At 34.8% G+C, this 8,177-nt stretch overlaps 1 long non-coding RNA gene across 18 annotated transcripts; it reads left to right on the plus strand.

Moving 5' to 3' along the window:
* The first annotated feature begins 618 nt into the window (after positions 1–618).
* Positions 619–4,358, plus strand: LOC110916910. Of its 18 annotated transcripts, none has more exons than XR_004882887.1 (10): positions 619–861; positions 973–1,092; positions 1,225–1,258; positions 1,356–1,484; positions 1,581–1,844; positions 1,935–2,004; positions 2,100–2,168; positions 2,231–2,298; positions 3,058–3,252; positions 3,905–4,358. It is a non-coding gene; the product is annotated as an uncharacterized LOC110916910 (long non-coding RNA). The 18 variants fall into 18 exon arrangements; XR_004882881.1 differs by having other exon boundaries at positions 2,228–2,298; positions 3,905–4,357; XR_004882886.1 differs by having other exon boundaries at positions 2,236–2,298; positions 3,905–4,357.
* Positions 4,359–8,177: the final 3,819 nt, after the last annotated feature.

Genomic DNA, 8,177 nt, shown 5'->3' on the forward strand with positions numbered 1-8,177 from the left:
AGCAGCCGGCGATTGATGAATGAATCACAGATGCAGCTAGAGCCAAGAAGTAGAATGCAAATTCAATACAGATCGTTTGTTATGCGTAAGTTTCTGTGAGTTATGTGATATAATTAGGTATAAAGCTCCATTCGGTACTGGGAAGCCCAGTCTATTTTAATTTGCAAATTATTTTCAGTTCCCAAGTCCATGTCGTGTTTCTTGAATAAAATAACCGGAACCGACCCAACCCTATTTCAAAAGCAATAGAGAAACTGAACTAAACACCGAGATGCCTAGGTTCAGGTAGGGTTAGGTGTGTTTTCGGCCCGGTCCTTGGTTGTTTTCGTTCCGAACTAAATTTGCTCACCCCTACTTGTTAGTCCTCTTAGGTTAGGTCAACACGAAATGAGCTAAACTAGGTTGAATTATATATATATATATATATATATATATATATATATATATATATATATATATATATATATATATATATATATATATATATATATATATATATATTAAACTCATTAAGTCTAACCAACTCTTAAATCAATCTCCATCATTGGATTTGGCTAAGATTAAATCTCAGCCACTTAAACTCCAAAAAATAACTGCTGTGGTGGCAGTTAAGGGCAGTTGTGTACTCTCCCATGGTTTGTGGCCCATCTTCTCCACTAGGCACGGTTGCTAGGACGTGGGTAGAATGCAGTTGCCCAGTGGTCTTATATAATATAGACCCTTGCATCCAAATATTCACCTCCATACATCTTTCAGTTTGTAGCAGATATGATATATGCACATAAATAAACACACCGTTGGTACCGCGTTCTTCAATCGTGATCTCAAACTTACATTCAATTGTTCTTCATTCAAGATCTGGTAAGCATCTAGATTTTAGTTAGGGTTTGTTATGATTATATTTTTTATTGTTTGAAATCGAAGTTTAATGATAGTATTAATGGTTTGCTTCACACAACTGCCGCCGGTAAGCCCTTCTCCTCTACTCGCCGCCGCTGTTGTTTGAGTCGGACATCGGCGCCGCCTCCGTTCTACACCCTTTTGTCATTTAACACACCCTGGCGCCACAAAATTTCTGAAATCAATCACAAGGTACATAATTCTTGATTCAAAACAGTCATTGGTAGCATAAATCGCGATGAAGGGACCACATTCAACAGTTCAAACGACGAATTTGGGCATTAGGGTTTCATCGCTTCAACTTTTTTTTTCTGTTTGTTTCAGGTCGTTGATGTTCTTGGATAGGTTACTATCTCAGGTTATTGATTCCTACTATCAAACTCATATATGTACAATTTTGGGTCTTTATTTGCGTTTTTATTGGTTGCCTATTGCTAAGGTTTTTCGTTTTTCAGTTAAGGCTTAGTGGAGATAAATTATTAGTTGCAGAAGATCCTAAAGAGAAAGACATATCAACTTGAAAGTCCCAAGTGAGAGGAGGACAAAGGTCATTACTTGAGGCTAGCAATCTGATTGTTCTCAAGGTAGAAGTGTATGTGATTTGCTATTTTCCATATTTTTTATTGATCGCTTCTGACTAACTTCACATATGACCTTTTCTATTTTGTTATCTTGTGTAGGGATATAAAAAGTAGTTGAGTGGAACCCATACACTAAAATTACTAAGTACTAATTACACTAGATAATGTGAGTTTGGAAGAAGGGGGCAAGGGGCCATGTGTAAGCCACTTAATGCTGGTATCCATGCCTATAGGCGTGTCGATATCAACCCAGACAATAAAGTTTCGATCTTTGGGGATGGACCCATCTCCACTTTTACACGGCAGGCTGAGCTCACGGTACTGGTTGGTTATTTTGGGACACAACAAAGTATGCCATGAATGGTAGGGACTCATTTATAGATAAATACTTAAATCATATTTATAAAATCTGTTGATTTTGTAGCATATATTATTGAATTGTGGTTTATACAGGTTCAGCAAAACTTGATGCCAATCTTCAAGAGATATTTTTAATGGAAATTTGAAGGCTATTCAGGGATTGGTAAATCATTTCATATCATAATCATGACTCAGCTCGGATATTCTATTTATCGTTTCATATTATGTACAATTTTAACTTCGTTTTCTGCTCTATAGGGATAGTTTCAATAGCACCAAACCATGAGGGCTACTAACGGGCCAACCAACCCAACCCTTCTGAACTTGGTATATTATTCATAAGTATGTGATTTTTGTAACAAAATTTTTTATCTTGTCATATATAGTAGTGCAGAATTCTTGCTTGAAGCAATAAATGGACTTCTTTCGGACACCAGGTTTCAAATATGGCATTCAGGTTGGTGTCTTGCAATTTTTTTAATTGCATTAGTTTAGAGATGGCAAATGGGCCAGCCAGGGGGTTGCTGTAACGGGTCAAAATGGGCTTGGATCAAAATGCATAATTTGGAATTGGGTTGAGTTGACCCAAAACACCTCTTCTCCAAATTTTGTTATAAAAAGGTAAATTGTCAAATATGATATGATTTGAATAATATTTGATTATGCCTTTAAATATACAGGTCACATTTGTCACCTCTAGATTTCATCATTGTATACATACTGAGGACAAGTCCGGCTGGGTGACACGTTAAAACGAGGTCACTGTTTTGGTTTGGGCTGGCATGAAACTCTTCTATTAGAAAAAAGTGTATTATTTTAGTAATAACATTATTACTCTGAATATGAATTATGTATATCCTTACGGGTAATTTTTTGCTAGCTTTGATTTGTATTTTAGTTTTATATTTTAATCAATTATATTGGTTTCTTTTTTGCTTTGAATATACTTTGCATCTTCTATTTCAGAACTTTTTTTATTGATGCTACCTTTTGCTAGCCTGCGACATGTACACTCAATCACATTTACCCTGGCAAGATAATAAAGGAAGGGGGTGTTTTTACTTTGGTAGTTTATGTTTGTTGTTGGTGACCCAAAAATAGCTAAATTATGTTTGACTATTGCAATTTTATATTGAACCGTTGTATAGTCATCATTATACAAGTCTATTACCCTTGTATAGTTGCCACACAATTATATATATATTTATTGTTGCAGAAAAGTGTACCCGTTGTCTGGATGAATACCCACCATTGTCGAATGAATCATTTGTCAATGAATGATGGGTATTACGTTCTTCAAGAAGGCTTTTGTAATGGTGTCAATCTTGATTCTGTTAGCTCTCAAGGTTGCCTATTATTTGAGTATATGGAATGGAATCAGCCTTGGGGTAGAGAACCTTTAGCTGATAAGGTTTTTTGCAATTTCAACCCTTTACTTGAAATTGTGATGTTGGGGGTTAAATTCTGTTTCTAATGGGTTGAATGGTCAAGTTTAGAAATTTACTTAATAATCAAGCGGGTTGAAAGTCGTCAAATATTTTCAGCTTCTTAAATCAATATATTCAAATAAACTAGACATTACTTATTACTATTATAAGAAGATAGTTTTTTGTTCTCATGTATAATGCATTAGTTACCTATAACATGTCAAGAAAGTGGATAAAAATGTTGAGGGGTAACCCAACCCGGATCAACCTGTTTGACCCACAATAAAACGTCTTTTATACCTGTATGTGTTTAAGTGTATGTGGTAACTAGAAAGTTGGTTATTTTGTTTATTTACTTATTCTATTTAATTCTATTTTCTTGCTAGAATAGATAGTTGACCTTACCTGATGTTTCCCTTAATTTAAAAGTCTAAGAAGTTACGACTTGCTACCAGTTGGTTCTCAGTAGTAGCTTGATATGATCATGAATATCTTAAATTTTGTTGAAATAGTATTTGTATGTAACTTGATGGACCTTTGTGGTGCTATTATCAGGTACCCAATAGAAAGGATCCACCATGATAGATTTTGATGCTTGTTTTCTGACATATCATTCTCTCCACACACACATGACAGGTTAAGCCTTGCCACACGCCATCCTATTTACGAGGGTTACGCCTTGCCACATGCCATCCTCCGGTTAGATCTAGCAGGACGTTATCTAACCGTCTGGTTGATGAGATTCTACCAGAACGTAGAACGTGGGTATACATTCACCAGAACCGCAAAACGGGAAATTGTTAGAGACATGAAAGAAAAACGGGCGTACATCGCTCTAGACTATGTTAGAGACATGAGAAGAGTTTCGAACTGCCCGGCGAGCAGGTCATTACCATTGGTCAACAATGTTAATATTCCTAAGAATCAATCCAGATTCTTTGAGCAACAATCAATCCAGATTCATATTTCACTAAAGATGTAAACAACTACTTCCAATTCTTTAATTTGCAAATAGAGTTTGAAATTGTTTATTAGTTTGATTTCATAAACTTGAAACGATACCATCATACAGATTCTAATCATTGTATTTAACTAAAACGTGCCTTTGGAAGTTAACTGGTATATATACCAAAGTTTTGTTCTATAGTTATTGAATGCTTCATTATGAATTTAAGGACCGATCAAAATATAATTTGAGTTGATATTTGAGAGGAGATAATGGGATGGAAAGTTGTTAATGGTGAGATTATGTTCTATAGTTATTGAATGCTTCATTTCAGAGAATGGGATGTAAGCTGCTCATAAGCTCATACATCACCGGAAGATTTTGAGAGGAGACAATGTAAAAGATAATATGTTATTCTTTCACAATAAAACTTTGCACTTTATACGATTATGTTTAAATAAATGGTTTGCTTAAAGGGATGAAACCGGCACTATAAAACATGTGATTCGCTCTCAGACTCGTGTTATTGTCGAGGGAAAGAACCTGGAGATTAATCCTTTTTATATGAATTTGTTGTATGTATGCATGTCATAATATTCACTCATCACTTTGGATAAAAAATTGCAGGTAAAGAAACATATAAAGCAAGGATAAGGTCATCAAGTTGGGATCTTTACAGTAGAAGCTCCTCTTCATGTCTCATGTTTAAATTGTTGACCCAACTACCGGGTATATCCAGTATCAGTACTGGTTTCCATTTTTCCCGTTTTTTGATACCGGTACGGTACCGGTATTTACAGGTAAAACACCGGGGTAAATACCGGTACCGTACGGTACCGGTATTTATGGTGTTAATTGGTTTGAAATACGGCTCACCAAATTTATCACTTGGGATTCCTTATTTTGAGCTCATTTTAACTTTTTGACTTTTTAAAAGTTAATAGTCATTTTGTGGTGTTTGGATAATGTGTTGAGAAGGGAGTTTTTGTTGTTTGAAAAGAAGAAAAGGAAAAGTTAGATGGTTGTGAAAATGAGAAAGAGAGATAGAAAAGGAGAAAAGAAAAAGGAGCAGCGATCCCAAACAGCCTCAATATAGATTATCTTTGTTTGTTACGCTGTTAGCGTAACCCGTCCACCGGACGGGTATTAAACTAGTTATAATTATAAATAGACTAAACTACAATTTCTCCTTTCTTGGACTACTACAATATTGTACATATTAATACTTTAAACTTACCATTTTACATCCAATTACTAGATAAACATTTATATTTTATTTAAATACTCTTTATGTTTGTTTCTTTTTTAACTTTTAAATTTTTTTCACAAAGTATACATAAAATATTTAAAGAAAAATTTAATCAACATATACATAAATACATATGGGGTGCGAGGTTAATTGTGAACTTGTTAGGTCTCTTAGGTCCACAAGACATGACCTCTTTAGCTAAACCTGTCACACCCCTAATTTCCACGTGTCATCGGTGGGCCCGGTGGGGGATTAACGTGACGTAGTTGATATCATCATAGTCAAACAACACAAATTATAATGCACAGCGGAAGCAAAGATAGATTTATTTCAACTTAAATTATTGTAATATTCGAGTATCACAAAATGTCGAAATAAAATCCATAGGCAGAATCAAATAAAAAGGAAACTTCATTTCAACAGACTTCATGCATCCTAAGCTTGCGAGACTTCTATGGATGCTTAAGGAGTGACCAGCCTATTACGCGTAGTACCTGCACTTAGTCTTTTGGAAAATACGTCAGTTTACACTGGTAAATACAATTTAACTGACTCATTTTGAAAATGTTTAAAATTGATTTAAATGCTCGTGGCATAAAACTTTTTATAACTTGGGATAATTATTTGCTTAATAATCTTGTAAAAGAATTACATGTTCGTTCTGCGTTCAGTAGCCCAGGTCATGCCGGGTTAAAGATTAATAGACACACCACTTAATATAATTCCGCCGCGAGACTTCTCTCGTACCGACGATTATACATGTTGTACAGCACTACGAGTGTACGCCTACACCCGAGTGCTAAGGTCGTGGCCATTCTTTGAATGATGCCAAGGATATCCGGGACATGGTCATTAAGCCCCCAAAGGCGTTAAACAAACAAAACAGCATTTTCAAACGGGTTAATTTGACTGCACATAACCAAGACCGGTTAAGGTCAATTCCCCGACCAAGCGGTATTTTATATACCGTACCCCAAGCCCGTATAGGGAAAATAAGTTAAACGTATTTACCTGAGCAAAGTATAAACCAAATATAACGAGTGCACGTAGCTTTTACTGGGCTCCTAGATCTGGAAATTAAGGTTTTAATAACCTATTAGAATCCTAACGGGTCTTAGACTTAGACCGGTTAGTTTTATATAAAGGTTACGGTTTTAAACGTACAATTTTGTCCCAACAAGCTTGCACGCTTGTTTTATATGGGTAACATAATCACATTCTGGATTTTGAGACCAAAAAGATATGGTTTGACCCGTTTCGGCTATAATGGCCAAACTAGTCACATAAGCCGATCCGAACGCGTATAGTGCGTAACGAGTAACCATAAGAGTTAAATACAAGTTTCTAAAGTCAATATGCTTAAAATATGTTGTGATATCAGAATGATACCTTCCATTATGCCCCAAATGATTTTAAACCAAAACTATGCCTCATAAGGGCGTTTTGGTCATTTTATAAGGTGAAAAAGGGTTAAAATGATAACCTGAGTTACAGGTCTGATTAAATTAGTAAATATACTTAATTTACTAAGTTATAACAGTAGGGTATCAAATTTATGTGAAATTTATTATCTTTAACCTTACTATGCACCGTAGGGCCATTTTGGTAATTTCACATGTGCCTAAAAGGTCAATTCTGGAATTCTGAGTTCAAAACATTTGCCTACTGTTTAAAATATAAAAATTCACTAATTACATCAGTAGGTTCAATCCCTTAAGCTTAATAAGGTTCTAGTGCACACTTATGCGTTAAAAATGCCTAAAAGGCGATTTGGAGCCATTTCCGGGTTTTCTGTAAAAAGCTGATATTTTTAATATTCCAGAAGGCTCAAAACAATTTATTTATCATAACAAATCAGTAGAAATTGGTTTGAGGTCAAAAGGATTTGTAAAACTCATTTTATGGCTAAAAAGGGCAAAACCGGCATAAACCGAATTAATCTTAGAATACTAAGTTATGCTCAGTCTAAAAATAAATAAAAATCACCAAAAATCCCAAAATATTATTTTATAACAGTGGGTAAAAAGTTTGGTATAAAAATTTGGGTTTTGATAGGCTATACATAATTTACGCCATTTAATTAGTAAAGAAGCTCTTAATTACGCTATTGAGCATAACTCTTAATCTAGACCTCAAACTGACTTCAAATTTTGGGTGCAAGTTTATAAATCAGTAGCTAAGGTGCCTACCCTTTTACATTCTCAAAAATCACGTTTTAAGGTCAAATGGGCATAATGGTCAACATATAAGCGATTAACGGAAACATGCATATGAATGGGATATCTAATGAACCAAGTTGTATAATCTCAGAGAGTTATACTAACATGCAAATAGGTTCAAAAGAAGCTCTAAGGCAATCCTAATCTTGGCTTAAACGGGTCAGAACTGAAAGTCAAAGCAGAAGTCAAACTTTGCGACTTTTGGTTCCAAACCGAGCCTAAACTGAAAATTGTCGAGTTGAACATGTTGGAACATGTTCTTACACTAATTACCAAGTTATTTTAATGATCAAACAGGTTGCATGTAACCTACATTGCTAATTATGTATTAATTTGCAAATAACCTTTCTGTTGACTTTTTATAATAAGCTTTGACTCGACAATTAGCATAGTTAGAGTGGGAACCTGGAAATACCCTTTTAGGGGTTTGTTACCCACATAATTACCTACTTATAGGTATTTTTAATTCAGGATATTAGTGAGTAATTATTGACT

This window comes from Helianthus annuus, chromosome 16, assembly GCF_002127325.2.
Source record: "Helianthus annuus cultivar XRQ/B chromosome 16, HanXRQr2.0-SUNRISE, whole genome shotgun sequence".
NCBI lineage: Eukaryota > Viridiplantae > Streptophyta > Magnoliopsida > Asterales > Asteraceae > Helianthus > Helianthus annuus.